Here is a 27,103-nt window from a genome sequence, read left to right on the forward strand (position 1 = left end):
GTGAGTGGGCAGGAGCCATATTCCCGGAAGCCTGTAAATGTAAACCCTACTGCTTAAAGGGACACCTGGGCAGTCACTGAGGCTTTCCTCATAACTTGAACAAGAGGCATTTTCCTTCCAGCGTTTGAACTCACAGATGTTGTTTGTCAACAGTGTCATTAAATTCAGACTGAAAATGATGCTGGCCACAAGTTGCAAATGGTATGTGTGGGTGAGGGGAGAAGGGAGGAAGGGTTTGGTTCCTTAAAGCAAGCACTCACTGCACAGATTCCCCAGTTTTCAACTCTCTCTCATAGCAGTACAGTTTTTCTGTAGAAAAAAAGTCAATTTTACATACATCCTCTAATTGGTTAGCATCAATTACATATAATTACCCTATCAGTATTTAACTCATCATCTTATATTTAATAAAAATTTCTTCTCTAATTCTCAATTTTTTTATTTTTAAAATTAAGTTAATTTTTAACTGTGTGTGTGTGTATGTGTGTGTGTGTGTGTGTGTGTGTGTGTGTGTGTGTGTGAGAGAGAGAGAGAGAGAGAGAGAGAGAGAGAGAGAGAGAGAGAGAGAGAGAGAGAAATGTATGGGGGTCAGAGATCACCCTTTGGTGCCTGTTCTCACTTTCCACCAGTTCCAGCTGGCCCACAAGCTCCCATCTTCCTTTGAGGGTGCTGGGTTACAGATAGGTGCTACAGCATGCGGCTTCACATGTGTTCTCTGTATCCAAACACGGGCTGTCATACTTGCTTAGCAAGCTCTTTATCCTCTGAGCCATCTCTCCAGACCCTTCAGTAGATTTTTCTTTGACCTTTTCTCTTGTTTATAAGTCTTGCCAAAGGGTTGTTCTCCCTATCCACCTATCTTTCAAGCAACAGGGATTAGAGTTTCTTCACCATCTTAATATGTTTTCTATGCCATTAATGTTTAGTCTTCGTCAGACTCATTTTCCTGCTATTTTCAGATATGCTTGGGTCAAGTGGAGTCCCAAGCTTATTACTTTCCTATTGTTTTTCATTTTGTGTGTGTGTGTGTGTGTGTGTGTGTGTGTATGCAGTTGAGAACACAAAGGTCATTTCTGAGTACAGTCCTACTACACCACATGCTCTTATATAATGTGTATAAGGGTGAAAGTTATTTGTCCTCCAATTTCTAACTTGACCATCTTCTTGTTAAAACACCTACAATGTGGTTGAACATGTGAATTCCAACACAACATAGTATTTCTCAGTGTCTCTTGTACGTACTGTGGCCTAACGTGGAGAATACAGGTACCAGTGCCACCAAGGACTTTGTTCCAGGATTTTGGGAAGACTGAGTCCGTTTGTAGGTAGTATTGTGACACTGAAACTGCAGAGTGGTAGACCAGAAGGCCGATCCAACACTGAGACAAGGTGTTGGGCCAGTGAAGGCACTGGGAGATCCTGTCACTACGGCAAAGGAGCCTCAGGAATAGAGACTTCGTTGAGAGCCGTTTGTCAACAAATTTTGGAGAAACCGTTATCTTGCCCTTTGAGAAAGAGAAAGTAGATAGTGGAAAACTATTAATATTATCTGCCACAGCTGTATACCAGCACCAAGGGATGTCACCATGTGACCTTGACTAACACAGATGTGAGAAGAAGTCCCACATGCTCCTTTTAGTTCTTGTCTTCCAAGGAGAAGAGCCTGTCCTCTCCCCCATCTCTTCTGGCTGAGAAAGACAGCATGCAGCAGTCAGAAGTTGCTCCTAACCATGAGATAAAAGAAACACATTAAAGATGGCAGAAAAACAAGCTCAGGCACTCTGAGGATGATTAATTGGTCAGACTCTTCCTAAGGTGCATCCTTACGACCACCCCAGCTGAGAAGGAAGTGTCAGACATGGCCAGATTGAAATGCAGGGCATGGTCTTCATAGAATTCTTGCCAAAAGACCATTAGAAAATAAGGACAGTGGTGGGAGATGTGGGTAACTGTGTATTTGCCTGTAAGTTTTTGAGTTTAGTTTAGTTTCAGAAAGAAGCATTGTATTATAGACAGCGTAAGAGGGTGCTTGCAATATTTTATCATACTTTTAACAGAAACAGTGTTGCTTGCAAACAAGTACAAATTTTGAAAACCTCAAAATATCAAAACAGAAGATGTGCAAGGTTGGCAGGAGCTGCGTCAAAGTCTACTTGGTAAACTGTGGTTGTACATGAGGAACCAGCCTTAAGGATTTTGCTCTGGCAAGTGCTTCAGGCGAGGTCTGAGGATATCGACAGCATGCCACAGTGTTTATAAGCCCTCCCATACCTGAAGACATCTAGCCTGACTCTTCCCGGCTTTGAAGCCCGGAGGAAGCCTTGGTGTCCACAACCCTGGAAGATATTCTGAAGTTTTAATGATATTGTAACTACAAAGTACTTCCATGCACCAAACACACAGTGAGTATCCAATTAGTGCTGGCCATTCTTTCTAGTTCTTTTCAACACTTGTGCATTCTAGAACCTTCCCTTTACCGTTTCTCTCAAGCTACTTAGCTTTCCTCATTTTATCATTTCTCGATGTAGAAAAGATTGACCTGTACTTGCCACTGAATTCTAACATCACCAGAAGGTCCCTGGAGTTCAAGAATTCAGTCTCTGTAGAAATAAATCTGTGCCTTGCTTTATGGGAACTTAGGGCTCGGGATTCTATAAAGCAGGTTTATGGTTAATGACAAGTACCTGTGCTGTGACACTGTGACCGTGTCATTGTTAGTGTTTGTTTCTATGGCAAACTGCTCTAAACGACGACGTATTCACACAAATAGCCTAACTTCATAGAGAGGGCCAGGCACTTTTTTGCTTATTAATTCTTGAAGTCAAGTGCCCTGTGCACCTCTCGGTCATCACTCGACCAGGGTAGCTGTTATTTCTGAAGCATCAGCTTAACATTGTTCTCATCATTGGGGTTAAAATTTGCATACTTCTGCCTAATTCTTATGCACAGCTGCTGTGGCGCTTCTCCTTTCATCTTGGTTTACACCATTCATCTGGAATTTCTTAAAACCAAACTATTCATAATAACGGTCTTGAAAGAACTTCGGTGGAAGGGGGGGGGATGTTTGAGTTCAACATTTTAGCCGTGCCCTTCACTTAAATAAAAAGCTTCAGCGCTCTGGAAGACACGAACAGTTCCGACCAAAATGGATAATATCATCCATATGGGCTAAATGATTGCAGAACACATTTTTTTTTTTTACTGCATTATAAATCTGCCAGAAACAACAACCAAAAGGTCATCAACATCTTCCTTACTTTTTGTTGGTTAAAAAAAAAAAGGATTGTCTTTGCTTCTCTTGTCTCCCAAATAAAATCAGAGTAGTCAATGTCGTCACAATTTTTTTTCTGTCAGTGATGTTTTTCAGATAGGCTGATGAAAATTGTAGGATAAATGAGAGGAAATCACATTACAACTCAAGCCATCTTCAGAGATCAAGATTGGCTGACATAACAAAGAAGCAATTTTATATAATATAGAATATAGTAATAGATGACTTATTACCAAAGGACTTCAGACTGAAATCAAAAGAGGTTTGTCCACAGCTATTATTGAAATGGAGGAAAGGAAGTGTAATAATAGCTGAAAAAAAGGTGACCTGATCATACTAACCTTGGCTTTGTTTATAACGTCATGCATTTTCTTTAGCAAATCTCTCAAGGCCTTAGTTTATGGGCCTCTTGATTATATGTGCCAGAATCTCATCCAACTGGCAAATAGAAACCTTTGTGATAACAGAGGTATAAAAGGTCCATATACTGTTCAGCACAAGAAGATGTCCGGCACTTCAGGTATTTTGTTCAAGTGGGGATGGATCCAAGTTCTTAAGTGACATCATCATAAGAACATTTCCACACAACTACCCAAGTGGTCTTTACTGTTCTTTATCAGGTTTGTCACATCCTGTAGAAGGAAAATCATAACACTTCTAGTTTATGTCTAGGAGTTAAACATCTGTGCATGTCTGTGAGGGAATTTCTTGACTGGGCTAACTATGGTAGGAAAGCTTACTGTAAATGTGGGTGCATTCCTTGGGCTAGGGTCCCAGTCTGAACAAAAGGGGAGAGCCTGCAGATTACCAGCCTTCATCTGTCTCTGCTTCCTGACTATGAATCACTGTCACTAAAAGTCCCACCTTCCCATCCATGATGATCCATATCCTCCAACCTGTAATCCAAGGCAAGTCTGTCTTCCCTTTACTTGCTCTTTATCGTGTATTTGATCCCAGCAATGAGAAAAGTAACTAATACAGTCTCCAAAGGTGTGCACCTGATGACCTCAAGGTTTCCGTCCATGAAGTAAAAGAGAAAATAGAAAAAATATATTTCCACTAAATGTGAAGCATTGGGTGCCACCAGAGAAAATCAATACAACTGAGTTTTGGTAAAACAGAGAGATTCATTAGTCAGCTCTTTTCTCCAGTGGAAAGCTGATTTCTGCCCTTCTTCCTCTCTCCTCCTCAGGCTGTACTGTAGACACAGTGGTGAGCCATCTTGAGTCACCACCAACTGTGTGAACAATCTTAGGATGACAGAGCAATAAGATAAAAGGAGCCTGGGTCATCTATAGCCTGTCTGGGCTTCCAGTTTGGTAGAAAAATTAAAATTTACCTTGGTTAGTGACTCTATTTGGGAGTTTCTTATTATAGCTAATCTCTATTTTAACAAAAATTATCATTTTTTTCAGCAACAATTCTATACTTTACAGAGTTCAATTACAGAAAATGTAATTTATCAACAATCTGAAACCATAGCCTAAAATCAACATCATGTTTGCTCCCAACCGATGAATGGACCAATACTGAAGCAATCCCGTGCCATGGCGATATGAGATTCCACTAATAGCAATGTCAGCTGAAGATTCCCCACTGGCCTTACCAAATGTTTCCCAGACTGCACAGCAGTCTAAGGTGCTTCTATCCAACCTCCTTTCTATTCTTCTCCCTCAGGGCAGACTGCTTTCATGTCCAAAGCTCTTGAAGCTCTGCTCTCATATTCTCCTTTCTGTCACAGGTACTTTCCCTAACTAAATCTCATTTTGACATGCTTCTCAATCTAATCTATCATCTTTTTGCAAAGTGAAGACAATGAGGTCTTGGGGTAAGATAAGGAGAAATGACAATCATCTCATCTGGGAGTAAAAGTAACTTCCCTATGAGCATACTTTCTAAATCTCCAAGGCACCTTTCTATGAAGTCAAGGAAGAAGGTGTAGCCATCTTGTTCTTGGTTTTCTCCAACCTCTTGACTATTTCCAAATTCTCTTTTGCCTCTTGAAAATTACAAAAGCAATAAAGTTGCTCTCAAGATTTGGAAAACTGCATTTTACTGCAACTCCAGAAATCAGATGCCAAGTAAACACCTATCATTTAGCCAATTCTTTATCTAAGTGTCAAACATACGGATGAGGATGCTTGACATCTTAGCTAGAGAAGGAGACAAAGGACATAGAAACAGGAAAGAAGTAGGTCTGAGTATCCTTATTTGTAGGTGATGGTTGAATATATAAGAAACTTAGATTCCACCAGAAAAATCCTATAGTTGATTAACTCATTCACCAACAGCAAGCCACAAAACTAACACTGATTTTTGTGCGTTAATTTTGTGTCTTGCTGTTTGGAAGGCTAAAGAATGCAGAAAAATATTTACCTGCTATATACTTAACAAATGCATACACATACACACACACACACACACACACACACAACTCCTTTGAGATTGTATCTTACTCCAGTCAGAACAGCTAGGATTAATAAAAAAATGACAATAAATGTGATTATGGATGTGGGGAAAAAGACATACTTATTCACTGGTGCTGGGAGTGCAAACTGGTATACTCACTATGGAATTCAGTGTAGAATTTCCTCAAAAAAACCTATAAATAGATGTACTGTGTGATTCAGCTATAGCACTTTTGGATATATACCCAAAGGACTCTATATCCTTCTACAGAGATATTTGCTTATCCATGTTCATTGCTCTTTGTAATACTGAGGAAATAGCAACAGCCTCATATATCCATCAACTGATAAATAGATAATGAAAATGTGGTACACTTATACAATGGAATATTATTCAACCGTTAAGAAAAATAAAAATTTCAGGTAAGTTGATAAAGCTAGAAACAGCCAACCTGAGTGAGGGTAAAGGGTAAATGGGAATGAGTAATGGAAAAGAAAATAGCATGAGAGATGGGAGGGCCAGATCAGAGAAGAGAGAAGGTGACTAACAAAGACCTTTGAAGACATCATATGGAAGTCTACTACTGTAGACGCTTCCTAATCTATGCACATACACACATAGGAAAAAGCATTGAAATGGAGTTACACTTCAATAGGGACAATGCTCCTACCAGACACTACAGGCTAGCAAATAAGTCAGCGCCAGGAATGGGTTACCCTTTGGGAGTTAGTGGCAGTGGCAGGAAGGGGTTACCCTTTGGGACTTAGTGGCAGCGGCAGGAATGGGTTATCTCTTTGGGAGTTATCGACCAATAGTGTCCCACAAAAATTAACTCACAGGCTGTCACCATTGCTCTTCATTACTCTCCAGAACTTGCCAGTAAGATCCTATTACTGAAGGTACCACATTCTTGAGTCGTAGCATATTGAAAGATCAAGCTGGTTCTGACCTAGAAGCTTCATCCCTACTGGCTCGGTTTCATGGTGCTGGAAGGTGCTGTCAAGGGAGAAAAGCAATCATCAATCCCATCCAGCTGTGGATGCCGTAAGCTAAATAATGACCAACCTGGAAAGACAGGCCCACTCATGCAATAGTGGTATAAATGTTATGGGGATAATGAAACACTTTGTGGTTATATTTGAGGCCTGCTTTACAAGCTGGAACCCATGCCAGTTATTGTTATCAGAGCCAATAACCTGCGGATAGAGCTAGGTCCTGGGCCCTAGAAGAGACCCTACTACTATTATTGTGTTAAATGGATGTGATATTAGGCACACTCATAGCGACTTATTGTTGTACCCATATATTATAAGTGTGTCTCCCAACCCTCATCATAGACCCTTCTTCTTATAGCAGATAGAGATTAACACAGAGACCCATAACTATTTTAGGTACAGAGAATAAAAGACCGCAGAGTGCTCAGCCCTAATTGGAACATTTATATCAAAACCTGTCCTCCCAAGGCTCAGGGATCATCATGGAAGAGGGGACAGGAAGATCACATGAGCCAGTGGCTGTGGATAACTACAAAGAAAGTGGCTTTTGGACACAAGCAGTTGCACATATGGACTCACAGTGGTGATGTCAGCGTGCACAAGACCTGTGAAAGATCAAGCCAAATGAAATTCCAACATGGAGAGGGAAGGTGAGCCTGAAGTCCCACATGCACATAAGGAGCTCTTTATAACATATAGCTGATGGAAGAGGAAAGGTCAGTTTAAGACAACACAGTTTGCACTCACTCAATGGATTTACAATTAAAAGGCATGGAATTTTTGTGGGAAGAGAATGGGAAGTGGGAGTGTAAGGAGTTAAGGGAGAGGGATGAATATGATCAAAACACATTGTATGGATTTCTCACAATTAATAGGAATACTATTTTCACGAAGAAAGTGAACAGAAAATCCACAGAATTATTGGAAATATAACTTCTGTCTGATAAGGAGCTAGTATCTGGGATATTAGAAACAATCTCTCCCAATGCAGTCACCAGGAGACAACCCAGTTAAAAATGATAAAGGCTCTAAACAGACCTTTGTGCAAAGAAGACAGATACATGGCCAATGGCCAATAAGCATATGGAAAGATGGCCAACATTGTTAGCCATCAGAGAATGCAAGTAAAACGTACAATGAGATAGGATTCAGACCTACAATCAAAGGGCCGATCCTGATCAGTATCTGAAAAGATCCAGAGAAACTAGTCCCCACATACACACTGTTGATGGGAATGTAAGATTTTTGTACTAGTTTGGAAAACAGTCTGGCAGTTGACATAAAGGTTAAACTGGGCTGGGGAGATAGCTCAGTGGATAGGGAGCTTTCTGAGCACGTGGGAGGGCTTGAGTTCAGTTCCCAACCCTATGTAAAGAACGAGAGGGTCATCATGCACTCCAATAATCTCAATGCTGGGTATGGAAGGACAGAAATAAGAGGGTCACTGGGGCTCATCGGCCACCAGTATAGTTCCAGGTTCAGTGAGAAGCCTCGTTTCAAAAGTTTCAAAAAGTGGAGAGAGTGATGGAGCAGGGCACTGGATGTCTTCTTCTGGCCTCTACAAGTACACACCCAGGCATATGTACCACACACATATTCACCATGCTTACACACACATACACACATACATACACAAAATTTAAAAATTCTTTAAATAAACAGGCTCCCCATATGGTTTACAAAAGATACACACTCAAGAAGGATGAAAATATATGTCCAGACACATGAAGTTATCCACAAATGCTCATAACAGTATAATTCATAATAGCCTCAAGCTAGAAACAACCTGGCATATGCATATAATAGCACTCAAAAAGAATGGGATGCTGAAACATATTTTAACATGGTTGGACATTTGGAACCACCTGTTAAGTGAAAGAAGCCCATCACGGAGGCTACGTACGCATGATTTAGTTTCCACGAAAGGTCGGCTGTAGGCAAGTGCACACAACAGAAAGGGGACTGGTGGCTGTCTGGGCTGCTCCTTCAGGGGTGATCAAGGGTTGAGACACTAGATAGAAGTGAGAGTTGTGCAGCTTTGTGAACGTAATACAAACAGAACTGTGTACTCCGGAAAGGCGGACAGTGCAGTGTGTGAGTGTCTCAACTTTGAGTCCTTGCACTTCCAAGTGGATCTAAACCTCCTACGTTCCTGTCATCAACATCCCCAAATTACTCTCCTTAATAAATGAACTAGTACAAGCTCTCCTCTTCACCTTAGCATGAGACACACGGAGACACAGCTAATGCTGGGATAAATTTAACTTATGGAAAAACAAGATGTAAGCCTTTTCCTTCAAAAACATGAAAAGAAAGTTTGGAGGAAATTGAACTTCCAAGTACCCCTAACTATTTTTTTTTGTAATTTTTTTCTCATATAAACATCCCCATTCCCCAAGTACACACGAAATAACCCCCTTCTTGATGGCAGGCTGTGTCTAGATACAGATAATAGATTCTAATCAGTGATAATAGATTTCTTCAAGTTTTAGCATCCATCCTTTGTGTCAGTTCCCTCATACTGTGAGCACTTGGTGTCTTCTAAGCTTCTGGTCAAGCTGAGGCATTTGGTAAGCTGGCAGCATCGACAGAGACTTACTTCAAGCCAATGTTTGGAAGCTGTTGGAATGACAGATAAAAATGGCTGATTATCTGGTTGACTGACAGAAGCCGTGTAGGCAACGGAACCTCTCCATCTCTTCTGTATGTCTCTCTTAAGCCTTAGCAGGGCCAAAAAGTAGCAGTCAATAAAGTAAGCAAATAACCCCACCCAATTCAAAACCCAGTCCCATGATACTCATGGCTTTAATTCTACAGAGGCTCCCAAAATAGCTGTTTTCACCATACACAACTAACAATTTTATAGTAAACAACTTCCTTAGACAAAAATCTGATATTATTCTTCACTATCTAATATTAAAGATCAAGCTATATTTATTCTTAGAAGCAGGTTTCTAACAAAGTGACCTTGAAAACAGAACTGTATGCCTAGATAATGAAAAGTAGAAAAAAAAAACTAAAAAAAAAAAAAAAGTTTTTTAAAGTTGTGTGGAGTTAGACTTGACTAAGAGGAATACATCTTCTTTTCAGTAGAAAACTCTCCTCTTAAAAGCCTCTTCTAGCTGGAAATACACTGCCTTTCCTGGGCTAGTCTGCTCTAAGAAGAGGAGCCTTTTGATGTGCAAGTCAACTGGTGCAGGGCCAGCCTTTTCTACCAGGTGTGTACCTCTAAAAGAGAGTATTCTTTTGCCTGGACTGTTCCAGGTCAGAAACAGCCCTGAGACTGATGACTCCTATACTTTACAGCCAACCAAGTTATTCGGACTACCTCCAAGTTGTTCACTCTGCACTGCCTTGCCTTATCATGTGTTACAGAATGCAGTCCTCACGCCATGAGCACCTCCTTCAGAACAGACCTGATTACTGGCAGAAGACCCTCCAGATCAGACCTGCTGATGTTCCCTCAGGCCTCTTGTACCTCTCCCAGACTGATGGAATTCTGTCCAGGTTGCACCAGACCTAGGGAGATCCTAGAGTACATGGAGGGTGGAAGGTTAACTCAAGTCAGTGACTCTGTCTATGCAATTATGGGAAAGTAGTCTTACTAAAACTCTTCTTGCTCTGAGATCTCTGTTACCCTGAGGCCCTCTTCAGAGTTTGTTCTACATCCCAACCTTGGGCACATTCAACAGCTGTGTTAGTGGGGCTTTGAGAAAAACATGGGACAGTGACAGAAAAAGACAGTGGAGAAAAAGACAGGTAAAGACAAAAAAGAGAGAGAACCGTTGAAGGAAAACAGGCAGTCACACAGAGCAGAATGGAAAAGGGAACCCCAGTCCTATTGGCAGAGAATGGGACTCACATGCAGTAAGAGTGAATATAGCTTTTACTTCCAATTTTCCACCAAGAGAAGCTTCCTGACTTTATTTTCCATTTCAAAAGCACTTGTTCTACAAAACAAAAATTTAGGAGTGAAAATACTCAATTATTTCCCCTTCAACAAACCTTTCCCTTCCTACCTGAGCAAGAACATAAGCAGAACCTTGTCTGTACCCAACAATATTACATTAGCCATGGAAACACGCCCACATAAAAGAATTATTAATCTTCAAAAAAGCTAAGGCAGAATTTGATGAAAGCTGAAATGTATTTTCACAGATGGTTGTGCTATGGTGTATTTGATTGAAAAAATATTAAACAAAGCAATATTCCATTTCTGTTTTATTTTCTGAAAGCAATTATTACATGAAAAGGTAGATAGGCAGAGCATAGTTAACAAACAAAGACTAAGGAGTTGTCACCACGTTCCAAGTATTCTGGAAAGTAAATGAAGGCCACTAGCCAATAACATGACAGTAAAATAGAGCAACGAAAAAAATCCATATTGCTCACACACACATACTTATACCCCACATCAGAGTTGGAAGGAACAAGAGATAAATGGCCCAGTATTGATTGTTCTTACAGGAATATGACAACCACCCAAAGAAGAGAAACAGAACATCTCTCCCCTCACATAAAAAGCAAATTACATATGAAAAAAATCACTACTCTCAAAGCAAGAGTCAATGAAAAAAATATGTCTGGCTTTGACAGGGCAAATTCCAGGCACTGTGTATTTTCACAGAAGTTGGTCCTAAAGTGTTACAAAAATCTATGGGCCTCCTCGCAGATTGTCATAATTTCCCTGTAATGGCAGGCAAGGCTTCTATTGCCTTGGTGCCTGCTTCTCCCCTAAGTGATCCTGCGTGGTGATATGTTTGTTTCTTTCTGAAAATCATACCAAAAAAATAGCCGTACTGTAGGATTCTGGGGAGATGACCTAGTAGGTAAAGCGCTGTTGCACACACGTGAGCTCCTTCGTTCTCACCCCAAAATCCACATGAAGAGCCTGGAACGGTGCTACCTTCTTATAGTCCCAGCTCTGGGGAGACAGAAACAAGCAGATCTTTAGGGCTCACTGACCAGTCAGCCTAACCTAATTTTCAAGCTTTGGGCTAAACGAGAAGACCCCATCTCAAAACACAAGGTAGACAGCTCCTAAGAAGGACCTGAGGTTGACCATTGGCCACCACATGCACATACTTACATGTGAAACTCACACAACATGCATACCCCCCCAACATATACAAAAAAGTAGCAGCCCTGTAGAGATTACATAATAAATGATACTGTCTTATACTGGTACAATAATATACCGTGAATAGATCATGTTTTACTGGATGTGTGTGAATTCAGTTGGCTCAATGGCAGAATGAACCGTGAGGCACTTCATTGCATCCCACAAAATGTTCATTATTTAAACAGGAGAGAATTTCTACGCCCCAACATCCCTTTCCATCCTTCGAAATGTAGACGGGAAGCTATTATTTTTGTGTTTTTCGAAGATTTAGGCCAGAAGGGAAAATTCACTAACACTCGGATGATTTCTGTGTCGGAATTTTTGAGCATTAGCCTCCTCTTTCCCCCTCTCCTTCCACTCTCTTTGCAGAACATTGGTAGAGATTTTAGACACCGTGTTCTGGATCTTATTATAATTTCAGAATGGCTGTTGTTGGACAGGAAAACTGCTCCAAAAGTCACATTTGAGCCATGAGAATCAGCACACCCACACATTTGGATGTTATCATTCTATTCCATTTGTGTTATCATTCCTGTCCTTCAGCTGACCCCATGACCCTTGGAAAACCAAAGAGGCCACTGTGTTCGTCCTCTTTCCTCGACCTCAGGGCACCTCAGTCCTTATTCTCTGTCCCCTCTTGCCCTTTGGAGATAATTGCCTATGCTTCAGTGCCTATATTATATATGTTCCAACCTGTTCTCCAAACATTAACTGTTTGGGATTAAAATAGTTTCTTAGAAGCATTTTCAGCCTTTCCTTGAACTCCTGCCAAACCTACAGCTCTCCACAGAAAGGAAAATGCTGAACATTCAAAGCAGAGTGAGGATTACTCAGAAAGAGATAATAAATAGCATATTACTGCTTGTGGCACGGGGGAAAAACTCAATTTGTTTGTATCTTAATGGTTTAACCATGACAACAGTATGAGTTCTTAGGAAAGGTACTAAGAATACAGGACTCCTGCCAAGAAGCGAGAAAAGATTGCAAAATGGCTTTGCCATGGAAATCATATCACAAGGCAGGCAGTCAAGGGGGTCCACTGCAGGAGCCTTGCAATGTATTTTTTGAAATGCAAAAGTTATGAGCATTAAAAAATGGTGCAGTAAATCAGGATGAGGATAACAACACTGGGAGGTGTTAATATGACGCTGATGAAGGTGAGAGACAAACTCCTTCCTGACCCTTGTCAGGGTCTACAGATTTGGATGCAGAGGATTGCCTGCTACTTGGGAAGACATGACACACATAGATAAAGTAACAAACATTACTGACAGCACTTTTGTAAAGAACACCCTAGAAGGTTGATGTATTATTACTATCGCATCATCCTATATTACACATGAAAACATCAGGACCCAGAGAGAGCATAAGCAACTTCCCAATGATTGTATAACCAATAGATGATAGAGTGAAGATTTCAATCAAACAGTAAAGCTCACATTAATCCCTATGTAGTCCTATCTGTCCTGCCTCTATAATGGGCTATTAAAGCCTCAGCATGCAGATACATGCATCACTACTAAGAAAGGCATTTTGCCAGCCATTCACATACTCATGTGCTCAACATAAAGTCACTGAGCACCTCCTGTGTGTCATGGATGGATGTTAGAGTCCTCAGTGGTGTTTTGTGATAACATGCAAGTTAACTCACTTCTGATTTAGGGTTTACAGTTTAGATAGGGAGATAGGTGGGAAAAGGATAAGACTACATACAGAATTACTGAGGGAAATACTCCAGCATGGCAGTAGAAAGCTAGCCTTCCTCATCGTGGCCTGGAGGGCTTAGCAAGGCACAGATGACAAGGTCCTACCTGTACTTTCTGATTTGGTCTGTGGTTGGTCCCAAGAATTTGCACTTATATCAAGCTACTAGAGGATGCATAGCTCACTTGGAGAACAGCTGCTCTTGGGGTTATGTGGCTTGAGGAGAACAGCTTATGTTGCCCTGTACAACCCTTAGACAAGTCCCTGAGCTTATGACAAAGGCTCATTGACCCGTATAGATGTAGCTGGAAGCCTACCAGGAAGTGTCTCTTACTCTGCTTTAAAATGTCAATAAACTCCCTAAGACAGGAGACACCGTCAGCCACCAAGAGCCGTTCCTAGACAGGATCTGACAGAGTGAGACACGAGATGGATAACATTTGGTAACAGAGAGATGAAAGAAAACGCCAAGATGTAAGGCCAAAGTGAGGTGCCCTGAGTACATCACTGAGGAATTCAAAGGCAACATTCAAGACGCTGACATTTTAATGGCTAGAATGCTAATGGGAAGGAAATCATAGGGAGGGAATTTTTCACTCATTAATCCAAGAAACACGCTTCATCCTTATCAATGTTGCTGCTCTCTCATTTAATTGACATGATGATTAAACTAACCTAAAGTTTCCTGGGTCTGGTTCCTATATATTCAAGAAAAAGAAAAGCCTAAGTATTTCTTGTCAGGAAAAGGCTTTCTTATCTATTAGAAAAATACATGGTAAGATATTATAAAAATACATAGTTAGAGTAAAAGGAAATAGTATTGGAAAAGAGCATAATTGTTTAAAATCCATATGTGGATATAAAGAGAGTCATTGCCTATATAAGCAATGATGTACATACGTATGCACATTATATACACATGCACATATACAGTGATGTGTTACTTAATATGAGGATGTGTTCTAGAACCTTAACTATTAGGTAATTTTGTCTTTATGCAAACATCACTGAGTTAAAACTACTTGTAGAGTAAAACCTCTTACATACTTAGGTGATGGTATATGTATATGTTATAGCCTATTGCTCCTTGTACCATAATGAAAAAAGTTAACAGGATATCAGATGAAGTACCAAAAATATAATCAAGACACAGTAAACAGAAGATATCAGAGATGGTATGGACATAACACGGCATACTGCTTTACAGCATTTGTTTTTCAATAAGCATAAAACCACAATCTAAAATAATGACTAAAATATAGATGATAAATATATCAGCCAATGATACAGTCCTTTATTATCATTATCAGGAATTTTGGCTGTACATAATTGCATGAGCTATGGTTATATATGAATGGCACCCAGTAGGTCTACAAACTCATGAGTGATGCTTGGTGCCATGATGTTATGTCACTAGGTGATAGGAATGTTGCAGCTCTGTTATAATCTTAAGTAGACAGCATAATGTAATATACATGATCTTTCATGAAAGCATCATTGCATGTTACATGACTTCACACATACAAATGACTGTTTTCAAGTCGACTGGCTAAAGGCCGCAGAACACACGAGCTCAGCATGGCAGGTTTAAGCAGCAGTGCTACAGCAGGACCACATGCTGGCATTCTGCTCATCTTCCTTCCAGACCAAATGTAGCAGAACGGACGGGGACAGTAGGCACCACTTTGCTGCGCTCTAGAAAGAGTACTGCACTGAAGCCAAGACACCACCTAAGAAGACAACTAGCGCCCAGCCTAATGGGAGAGGCAAGAGCCTGGGGATGACCTTGGAGTGGGTCATCTCTGCCAGCTCTCTGGGCAAACTTCTCCGCACCCTGGCCCAGATAATTCAGAGCTGTCTGGCTGGTTTTGTCGGATGCCGGATTTCTAAAGTGATGGCCCACAGGCCAGACCTGGTCCTCGGATGTGGTTTGTTTGCTTGGCCTATTCTCTTGCTTGTTGACCTGCTTTTCAGAGCTGAACTTGAAAGACTGAGATGGAGACTTTGGTCTCCTTCTGCGTGTGACCTTCACTGCCTCTCTCCAGTATTTTTTTCCTGGCTTTTATGACAACCTAAAATTGCCAGCCAATTCCTTGGAAAGAGTTGGCGTTCCGATTCCTACCACATCGTTTATAAATTCTCTTTCATTTCCAGTATTTCTTTCCTACGCATTCTGTTTCCTTTGTTTTTCCTCGTCTCACTAATGAAAAACCAGGTTTTTCCATAAGGATCTTAATTGTTCCTGCGTGAGTGATAAAATCCTGCATGTGATTTAGGAAGTAGACTTCTCCATGAACGTGAAGGATTACTGTTCTGTCTTTTTCACAGCGTGGTCCCTGTAGCTGGCTGGTCAGGGGTAGGTTTGAAGACATTTGGACTGAATAAATGACACTGGTCCAAACTGGGCCATGTCTTGATTTTAGTAATACAGGCATATCATCAGCAGACTGGAATTAGCTCAGAGAATATATTAAATTTTAGGAGGTATGGAGGGGCTTTTGTAAAAAAAAAAAAAAATTATGACTGCTAAGAGAATGTGAAATGCCTTGAGGCATGTTCATTTTTATTCTATAATGAACAGGAAATCTTCTGGAGCAAAAGCAAAATTAATGATGGAAAAACAGCTGGAGATACTGAAACAGAAATTAATTCTACTTACCTGACTTTTAAAAACTGATGGAAGGAGAAGGCAGATGGAAAGATGACATCAGGAAGAAAATAGATTCTTGACATTAAGAATCTGGGACCAGGCATTTGCGATCCCTTCTCGTTCAGTGGTCTCAGCGCTCAAGAGGGGCACTCTTCACTAATTATGAACAACTGAGGTGATGGCTGCCAGCAACCTGGGTAACCTGAAGTGTGGGCACTTTCTAAGGAGATGTGACACTGTTGCTTTCAACGGCAGATGACAGCAAGGTTGCCTTGCAGTTGCTATGAGAAAAACTATGATTTGGAGAGGGCACGATCATTATAAGCCAGGACTGGGTGCCCACATTGGATCACTCACTTTAATGCAGTTTATTTTAAAAAGGTATACATATCGCCTATGATCTTGTCCATGATTTTTTTTTTTTTTTTTTTTTGCCATTTTCTTCAAACATGCTAGAAATTTTTGCCTAAATACATTGCTTTGGGACAAACTTTATCAGTTCTCCACAGGATGAAGTTGTTCTACTGTTCTTAGAAATTCTTACAACTATGGGGGGGATGAAAATTAAAATGCATGTGTGTGTGTGTGTGTGTGTGTGTGTGTGTGTGTGTGTGTGTGTGTGTGTAAAACTATTCTCACCTCCTTCCATGCTGCTTTAAGCTTTTTGATTGATTCCCAACAAGCAAGACGGAGTACCCACAGATGTTTTATTTTGTGAGCTTTATTTATATGCCTGGGTAACTGTGTGAATCAGGGGCACTGAAAGGACCATCAGACTGACCGCCATAACAGGCTGCTTAGTCTTCTCTCAGAGATCAGGACTCAATTTCAGTTCCCTGAGAGTGAGCAAACAGTTTCTGGGAGGGCCATGAACAAAAGACAATTAATCACTGATGTCCCAGCCAGCAGGGACAGGGAGATAGGATGTACCAAGCCTGGGCCACTGAGCCAGCCCCCACAGTCAGTACATGCTAGGCCAGCCAGCATCCACAGCAGCTCAAGGACAAAGCCTGGGACTTGTCCAGGTCTGCCCCCAAATGGATAACTGTAACCCCCTACTAACACTAGCTAATTAAAAGTTACTAACATGATTGCCACTCACATAAACCAATCCTGAATCTGTTTCTATGTAGTCTGAAGACCCCCAAGGACCACCCCCACACTCACACTCCCCAACCCCGCCACCTTGCTTTACTGCCTGTAAAAACCTGGCCCCACTGCTACTCAGGGTCTCTCCTGCTCCACTGCTATGTCAGACAGATGGAGAGGCCCGAGTTAACTAGCAACAATAAAAAGACTCTTCAATTTTGCATTGGATTTGGTTTCTTGATGGTCTTTGGGGGACTCTGGGTCCAACAGGCACTGCTTTTCTTTCACCAGTGAATTTGCTGGGGGCATTTATACTAATAGAAAATTCATTTGACATTTTGGATGGAAAAACAGTATCTGTGTCCAGAATCATCTCTTAACCATGACGCTTACAATTTCTAAGTCCATGGTGTTTCTTTGTTTCAAGCCTGATGTACTGTTTCCTCTGAGATTGAAGCATTCAATCCTCCTGGAGAGATCCTTAAACAGGCAGGTAAACAAACTCAAAGTCATTTCAGGAAGTCCCTAAAACTGACCGGATTCACTAGATCCCTTCCTGCCATAGTTAAGTAATAAAAGCTAAGAGTCCCTCTAAGAGGAAGTGAAGCTCAGCTGCAAAGACGACTCTGAGACCAGACCAGCTGCCTGGAAGAAGCAGAAACCAGCTGAGCTGCCTGGAAGAGGTTTAGACCAACTGAGGCACCTGGAAAGGACACTCTCCAACCTGTTGCACTGTCTCTAGGCTGTGTAGTGTTCTCCAGATTCCCAGCTCTATGAACTGTCACACACGCTGGGGTTGACCTTGGCGATGCTGCTGTCTTTGAATCGTAAAAGTGGCCATAACCTCTCACCCATATTCCTGTAAGTAACCCCAATAAAACTCATGGTTCAAAGTTGGACTTTGGTGATATCCAATCTTTGGTCTGGGGTGAGTAAACATGTGCGTTGTGTCTCCCCAGGAATAGCTCTGTCATACAACAGGTATCTAAGAAAGAATGTATGGATTCCAGGATGTTAGAAGGTGTTCTTCTGGATTTGAGGGTTCATGTACAAATGGTTTCTTCAAAGACCCTGGGAAAGACACCTGCTGGGGATTCTCTAAAGTGGTAAGAAAAGCAGTTTTATCCACTACATCCTCAGTACACATCCCTTGATGACCATCCTTGTGCTTGAAATATGTGAACTGGTACCTTGCCAAGGAGCCTTTGCTGATATCCACATGAAAAGAAGCCCAGTCCCCTTAACTTCTCCCCTTTGTACCTACCACTTTCCACTGTAACTGTCTGACCTCTGTCTACTTTCTGCTCACCACCAAACACAAGCTTCTAAAGAATAGGGACTGTGCCCCTTTCTCACTGCTGAATCTTTAGGACCAAGAACCCTGGCAGTGATAGACTTTGGACCTGAAAGGTCCTCAACAGGCTCAGATTTAAATGCTCTGTCCCCAACCTTGGGCACTACTTTGAAGGTGATTAGAACCTTTACGAAGTGAGTCAATAGTGGGCCTTTGACAGGTGTAGTGACTTCCGGCCCTGGCCTACGTCCTGCCTGCCATCATGTGAATGGCTACGGTGTAAGCTTCCCAGCTGGAGCTACTCCAGCTGACACACCTGCTGGAGTATTTGGGTTGGACTGAAAATGTAGCTAGAGATTTCCTGCCTTGCCCACAGTCAGGACAAATCTTTGTCACCCGCCAGTCCCACAGCCACTCAGACCCAACCAAGTAAACACAGAGACTTATATTGCTTACAAACTGTATGGCCATGGCAGGCTTCGTGCTAACTGTTCTTATAGTGTAAATTAATCCATTTCCATAAATCTATACCTTGCCACGTGGCTCGTGGCTTACCGGTGTCTTCACATGCTTCTTGTCATGGTGGCGGCTGGCAGTGTCTCTCTGCCTCAGCCTTCTACTTCCCAGACTTCTCCTTTCTCCTTGTCCCACCTACTTCCTGCCTGGCCACTGGCCAATCAGTGTTTTATTTATTGACCAATCAGAGCAATTTGACATACAGACCATCCCACAGCACTGAGAACATTCTAAATCTGTGAGCCAACGGTAACCTGGGTTTCCTCAGTTCAGGTGTGGGGATTTGGACCCCAGTGACCAAACTGGAACTGACCCAGGTAGGCGTTAGATGCTCGGTAAGTCATTTTTGGATGATTGACTCTAACGCCTCAGTGGGACAACTCCTTTCCCAGCAGATCCTGACTCAGGAATCCAGGCTGGAACCTTAGCTCTGCCACTCAAAACTGATGGCCTTGGGCTATTGTCTTATGGAAGGTTTCTCCTGCTGTGATAAAACACCATGACCCAATGCAACTTGGGGAGGAAAGGGTTTATTTTCCCGATGCTTCTACAACACAGTCCATCACTGAGGGAAGCCAGGGCAGGAACTCAAACAGCACAGGAACCTGGAGGCAGGAGCTGATGCAGAAACCATGAAGGGGTACTGCTGACTGGCTTGCTCCTCCTGGTTTGCTCAGCCTGCTTTCTCACAGAACTGAGGACCACCAGCTCAGGGGTGGCACCACCCACAATGAACTGAGCCCTCCCACATCAATCACTAATTAAGAAAATGCCCTACAGGCTTGCCTACAGGCTAATCTTCTGGAGGTAAATTGAGAGGCCTTCTTCCCAAATAACTAGCTTGTGTTGGCTTAAAGTTAGCCAGGGCTGCAAGAGAATACCTTTGAGAACCTCAGATTCCTCAGTCTTGAAAGGCAAGCAGTAACAGTTCCTGCCGCAGAAAGGTGTTGCCATGATAGTAAAAGGTACTAAAAAGGATGTGCTTAGCACCTATTGCATGGTTTCCAGGACATTGTAGACATGCAAAAACTGTTGGCCGCTATTCCTGCTGTTGTCTTTATTCCAGAAAGACAAACCAACACAGAGTATATTCCAGAGCTACAGCAGAATTCTACACTTACATACTTCATCTCCCATCTGTTCCAAGCTCTCTGACACAGGCCCGGGGAGAAAGTGATGAGTGAGGTCACCAACTACCTTTGGCTTCTGTTTTGTGGAACCCTTGCTTTGGGTTCAGAAAGGAGGAGACCCTGTTAGATGTGAATCCAAGGAGTTCATGCACAGTGGCTGACTGGGCAATCATTAGGTTTTCTGTATCATGGTATATGTAGTAGAGAACACCAACCTAATTTAAAAGGGAGGCTCAAAACTTCTTGTCAGATGTGCCAATAAAGGCAGAGTGTTTAAAAATGAACTTTCAGAATAAGATCGAAATTGACTTAGTTTTTAAAAATAAATAAGACACCTAACACCTTTTTGTTTGTTAATTATTATCTCATAAGGATATTAACAATGTGTGGAATTTTCTAAGAATCAGGTGTAGTTGCTGTACAGTAACATGAAGAAACCCATGCGTTGCTCTTCCTCTTTCTAAGGGTGTTTTGTTTGTTTGTGTTTTATTTTGTTTATGCTTGGGCTGTGGTTTTGGTTAGTTGGTTGGTTTTGATCGTGCTTTTTGATTGCTTGTTTGGTTTGGTTTCGTTGTTGTTGTTTTGAGATAGTGTCTCATTATGTAGCCCTGGCTGTCCTGGAACTTGTCATGTAGACCAGGCTGGCCTCGAACTCACAGAGATCCTCCTTCCTCTGCCTCCTGAGTGCTGGGATTAAAGGCACTGGCCCTACATTGGTCTCCTCTCTTTCTTTCTTCTAGTTCCTAGTGCTAAGAACTCTAAATAAAACACACTAGAAGCTCCAACGGGGTTCAGGGGTAAAGGTCTTCCCTAGCCTGTGCAAGGCCCTAGACTTGAGCCAGGCTCCCGCAAATAGACAGAAAATGAAAGACAAACACTGACATAGTTTGCTGGTCTTAGTGAAAATGCAGGTGCTGGTACTGTACTTTCCCATGGATGTGAATTTAGAGATTTTTCAGACTAAATTACTTTGGGACACAGCCTCTAATTCAAAGAAGAAACTCTGTGCATTCATGCTCCAGGGAAAGGAACCCTGGGGTTTCAGCTTTGTTTTCCTAAACAAAGTCGGGAGGTAAACCACAGCTTCTGACCACAGACCTAAACATTCAGGACCTAACTGAACCAAGCTCACATGTAAACAGCAAGAGATTAATACCGCGCTTTGGAAATGGACTTGAATGGCTTCTGTGAGATTTCATCACACAAAATGCAGCAATGATGGTTCCCAGAAATAAGTAAAAGAAAGCTAATGAGAAATTATCCTGCTTCTACTTTCCATTCTCTTAGCCCAAACCTAAGTGGACATCGCAAAGACGTGCCAAGGAAGAAAGAATCCTAAAGGATGGGGGTGACTCAGGATAGACAGACATGACCTGGAGCAGAAAGGGATGCTATGCAAGAAATGGAGGTGAGCGCTGAATGAATACAGGAACACGGGGGATGCAGGGAGAAGCAGCGAAATCCAGGCAGGAAGGGAACACAGCCAGAAGCCGTGAGACACAGGGCAGGAGGTGGGATGTGAACATGGTCCAATGAAGCTGCAAGCGACGGGGCAGCCGTCAAAGGCCACGGTAACCCACTCTGATTAAAACAAGTGCCCTCACTACCATTCACTTAATTGTATGTTCCTCTGCAAATATAGAAACAGCTGTTTCCTTCGGATGCAATTATCTTTGTCCAAATGCTTTCGAAATGTCCCTTTGTGGACCTCGCAAGACACCCAAATGTATTACACAATAGACCTTTCAGATCGTAGGCAGAGGAGCGCAGTTTATCTAAGACTTTGATTCTCCTGCCAGAGAGTTTGGGCTGATGGAAGAAGGCACTGGTTCTCAGAATGAACACCAGTACTCGCTTGACCCTGGAAACTAACAGCTTGGCTGTGGCTTGTTAGCTGATGCTGAGTGTGAGCTCACTGGCTGGACAGCAACCAATCAGGCTGTCTTTAAAACACTTAATTTGAAGGTAGGGTTTTCAATTTGTCAAAGGATCAGCACAGAGCCAGTAGACTTAAAGAGTAGATATCAATCGATTGTCATTTCAACCAAGAGACAGGATGAGGAAACCTAGGGAGTCTAATTGAGCGAAAATACTAAAAGAAAAAAGACCATGAAGAAAACAAATAAAATATAAATAAATGTAGACAGACAGACTTAATATGTGCCACAGAGAGAGAACAGTATTTTCCATGCCTCTCAACTCTCCATCTTCGTCTCTATGGAGACTCAATATCCTTTACGCAAATAGTGGCTGATGTTAGTGAACACACCCCCAAGGCACTGTGCATGTGCTGTTTTATTTCATTCTCAAACAACGCCACAAAGTGAGAATATTATCATTCCTGTTTTACAGATGGCGAAGTCAAGGCTGGAAAGCTCATAGCAAAAGCTGGGGAAGTGGTAGGATTCCAATTCAGTTCTGTTTTAATCTGAAGTTTATATTCTAAAATGTAACTCTACACTGCCTGGGTTATTTCTAAATAAACTTCCTCTTTGGCTGAGCAATCTTGAGAGTATCTTTCTTTTATTTTATGAACCATCCACCTGTGATGAAAAGAAATAAGAATTTCAAGATGCTGCCTGAAAAAAGAATCTTTATGAAAGACTGAGGTCATGACATAGAGACGATTCTGGCTGGAAATCCTATTACATTTGGGTATAAGATTTAAATTTTTAATACATTTTTCTCTTTCCTTTCCCCTTCCCTAGATTGTTATCTTAAGTAAGTTGATTGGTGTAAAACATAATCCTTGGTAAACATAGTGTTCCCAATGTTCATAATTTGATGCGTATTTTTTAAAAAACTAAGAAAAAGGTGGAAGCAAGCATGTCCTTCCAGTAATAAAGTAACTGAAGCTGAGGATGGTGGATGTTTATGTTTACCATGTCACTTTCAGAGGACCTTTGATTCACCAAATTCTTTGCACATGTATCTTTAAAGCTGTCCAGCTGCCTTAGCTGGGCCCAGCCTGAGGATGGTCACACTTCCTGCACTGTGCTTACTTCTGCTCATTGGCTCAGCCAGATGTAAATGAAGGTCAGAACATCCACTTAGCAGCAATACAAGATTCCACTTTTCAAATGAACTGTCTAAAGAAATATTCTTTTCCACATACTGTATTTTCTACGTCTATTCTGTGGCTATTTTGGTTTTGTGTTTCAAGGAAGTAGTGAGAAAGATGGAGGATTTTTGAGAGCCTTAGATTTTGGCTCAGATTGGCTACTGGCTGTCTACATGACCTTGAGCCAGGCACTTACCCAGTGACACTAAACACCATGGTATTTACATCTCATGATAAAGGGGCAGTAATAGGACTGCAACTGGAATAAAAGATCATCACAGGAGTGTGTGGGTACTTTTGGGATTTGTCAGACGATCGTTATAAACAGTTTCAAGAAAGGGCTCCTTTAAGAATGATCTGTGACTTGGGGATGGTGTGGAGGGGTGATGGCTCCCTTGGGAAAGCACTTGCTTACAGGTTTAAAGACTCAAGCTCTATCCCGATCCCCAGAACCTACACAAAATTTCAGGTAGAGCTAGCACTTGTAATCTCAGCACTGGAGAGCTGCAGATGGGGGGAGGGGGATAGTGTCCCTGGGGCTAGCTTCCCTGCCAATATGGCCTACTTGATTATCTCTAGCCAATGATACAGCCTGCACCGAAGGAGGTAGAAGGTATTCCTGTAGATGACACCAGGAGTTGTTCTCTCTTCTCCATACATATGCACATAGACACATATACACATAGATATACACATACACACATATATATACAGAGAGAGAGAGAGGGAGGGAGGGAAGGGAGGGAGGGAGGGAGGAGGGGATATCTACCTGAGCAGCAGGAACAAAAGCCTGTGCTCCATGAGTCTGGTATATGTTTCCTATTAAACGACCTTCACCTCTTCGTTCAGCCCCTTAGTTTTGAGGCTTTGAGTCACACAATAGTAGGTTGGAACATGACATCATGAGCCACAGCTGGCATCAAAACAGATGCCATCCGCACACTGTCTCCGAAACTTCAGCCCGGGGCTCCCTCCCAGACAGAGAAATAGTCTCACTCAGTGAGGGGAGGGACAACGAACAGGATGTTTCCTCCTGGCAGCTGATGCCAACAGACACAACCAGGTACTGCCTGGGAGCAAAAGGGAGGGATTTTTTGCTATAGGGCCATTGTCCTCCCAAACAAGGCTTGTCTCAATCTCACAGTCTTTAATTTTGTTTTTGACATCAGAGATAAGCGTTTTATAACCTCTTCAGGATAAAAGCGTATTTATATGGAAAAGTTGTGGAAGTCTGACTTCTAAACAAATGAGACTTTCAATAAAGAATATGTAGAGATAGGTTGAGTAACCCTTATCCAAAATACTTGGAACTAGAAGTATTTCAGAGTTTAGATTCTTTTCAGATTTTGAAACATTTACAGATATGTAGTAAGATATCTTGGGGGAGGATAGGACCCAATATGAAATTAATTTATTTCATATAAACTTTGTACATATAGACCAAAGGTAATTTTATACAATGTTTTAAAATAATTTTGTGCATGAAGCAAAGCCCTGCTTGTGGGGGCAATTTTATATGATTTTTTAATTAACTCTCTGCATGAAACAAAGTCTCAGGACATTGAATTATCCCCCTGGAGTGCATGGCAGCATGCATCAAGTTTTGAATTTGGGAGTATTGCTGATACCAGACTTTCAGGTTAGGAATATTCAGGCTATTTTCAATGTTCTTCTTCCTTCTGGAGATGAAGAGGATATTTCTAGGGAAGGGCACCCAGTGTGACACTATTTGTCATGATTTATGATCCCTCTAAAGGAGATCTGTGTCTCACTAAAGGAAACATCACAAAGTAAAGATGTTTCACACCAGACTATGGAGTTTTCTAGACTAAGATGTCACATGCAAAGAGAGAGCTGAGATCCCCTTAAGCTAACACCACCATGTGAGTGGTGGGGATGTAGGCCAAGTATGATGGTTGGAAGAATGGAGAGCATCATAAAACACAGGGGTGCTCCATTATGTCCACAAGACATTTGTGGCAATCTGACCTGAAAAGATGCAGACAGAGAGTATATAAGAAAGCTCAGAACAGCATCAGTATTAGATGCCTGAAGATGGCATAACAAATGTCTCAGTGAAAGATGGGGTATAAAAGCCACAGAATTTACCTTCCAAACAAGGCCAAAACAATCTACAGAATACAAGGGAATCCTAGAAGTAATTCTTTGCAGCATGGGTTGTTGCTCAGTGGTATAGCATGAGTTTAACATGCTCATTGACCTGAGTTTGATCCCAGCATCCAAACAATAATTAATATGACTCCGGTATGAGCTGAGTGATCCTGATTTGGGATAAATGGGTTTGCTATCAAATCAAGTAATGCATGGGCTTCATGTTGACCCTGAGCTCACTGAAATGTCAGCCCTGTGCTCCGGTCCCAACACTGTTGTTTACCGAATGTGAGATCTTGGATACATTGCTTAACATTTCTGCTGAGTGCTTTAGCACAACCCATTTTGGGGACAGTACTTAGGTCTACAGAGGGTCACTGAGTCACCACAGGCCACTGAGTTAGGAATCTTAAACTAAAACCTCAGCCTCCCAAGTCCCATTGCAGCACCTGAGCTGTGAGATTTGCTGCAATGTGTCTATCACCAACCTGCTCTGTGTGAGCGTGGTGGACAGAGCTCCACCAGCTGTAACTGTTTTCATCTTTAGCCAGTATCTGTCCCCTGCTCTACACTACCTTCAAGCCATTCTCCCAGCAGATGCCTGGTTTGATCTCACTATGGAAGGTTTTACTTTAAAAAAAAAAAAATGCTGTTCCTTTTTCCCAATACTTTCCCCACTTTACAGAATGTTCTCTCGTTGGCCACAGAAAGAAAAGTATCTGTTTGATTTTAATCACTCTCTTTAACATTTCCAGCTCAAGGGGATACAGGTAAAAACAAGAAAAGGAATCAGCTGAAAAGACAAAGTTTCTTGGCTGCAAATTAAAACCAATACCAAACGCTCAGTATCTGAAAAACATGCACGTGATTCCTGGGAGGGACTTGGAAAAGAACTGGCCTCCTACAGCCATCCATCAACTGTCAGACTTCACACATGGGCACTTTAAAGACACACACTGTTCTTGTTACACAGGACGTGTTCTTGGGCATACATTCACAGCTATTTATGGTTACAACGTGCTTCAAAATCAGTTGCAAGTTTCATCTATGATTGAAATCCAACATTCATATATGTTTCAGGAATGATATAAAAAAATCTTCAGCAAGATAATACGTGTGAAAATTAAAAGCATCTTGTACATGCCCAGCATTGTCATTACTGGAAGAACATGAGTAGGGCATGGCCTGTCAGCTTCTCATTCAGGGGTGCCCTGGAGAAATGGGCTATGCCAGGGAGAGGGTTCCACTCAACCCACCTCATATCGGACGCACCACAGACAGATGCTACTCCCTACCTCTTGCTTTCTCCTCCAGGGTGTTGACGTAGTTCACATAAGTAAGTGGTTTCATAAGGTCCCTGGGAAATACTATGGTCTCCTTATCCCAGAACCCCAGAACCATCTGTCTGTACTGCAGCTGCCAAGGACAGGATATGGGCCATAACTCTTAGTTGTCCGCATAAGCGTTTTCACCCGGACTCGGCTTACTTGGACCTTTGGACTCATTCACCGTGTCAGCACTGCTCAGCTTCGTTTCTGTGTCTCTAATGACACCAGTTGTTTTGCCAATAGAGCTATAGATAAGAATTCAGAAGAGAACATTAACATGATTTAAAGTATCTTGTTGTTTGTGTGTGTAAGAGTGTTCTGCCTGCCTGTACGTCCTGTATACCACGTGCATGCAATGCCCATGGAGACCCAAAGAGGGCACCAGATTCCTTTGAACTGGAGTTGCAGGTGGTTGTGGGTTG

At 41.9% G+C, this 27,103-nt stretch overlaps 1 long non-coding RNA gene across 1 annotated transcript; it reads left to right on the forward strand.

The window, feature by feature from the left end:
* The first annotated feature begins 16,589 nt into the window (after nucleotides 1-16,589).
* On the forward strand, nucleotides 16,590-22,684 carry LOC121828335 (uncharacterized). The gene is made up of 3 exons (XR_013050043.1): nucleotides 16,590-19,385; nucleotides 21,468-21,588; nucleotides 22,533-22,684. It is a non-coding gene; the product is annotated as an uncharacterized LOC121828335 (long non-coding RNA).
* Nucleotides 22,685-27,103: the final 4,419 nt, after the last annotated feature.

This window comes from Peromyscus maniculatus, chromosome 3 (genome assembly GCF_049852395.1).
Source record: "Peromyscus maniculatus bairdii isolate BWxNUB_F1_BW_parent chromosome 3, HU_Pman_BW_mat_3.1, whole genome shotgun sequence".
Classification (NCBI taxonomy): Eukaryota; Metazoa; Chordata; class Mammalia; order Rodentia; family Cricetidae; genus Peromyscus; species Peromyscus maniculatus.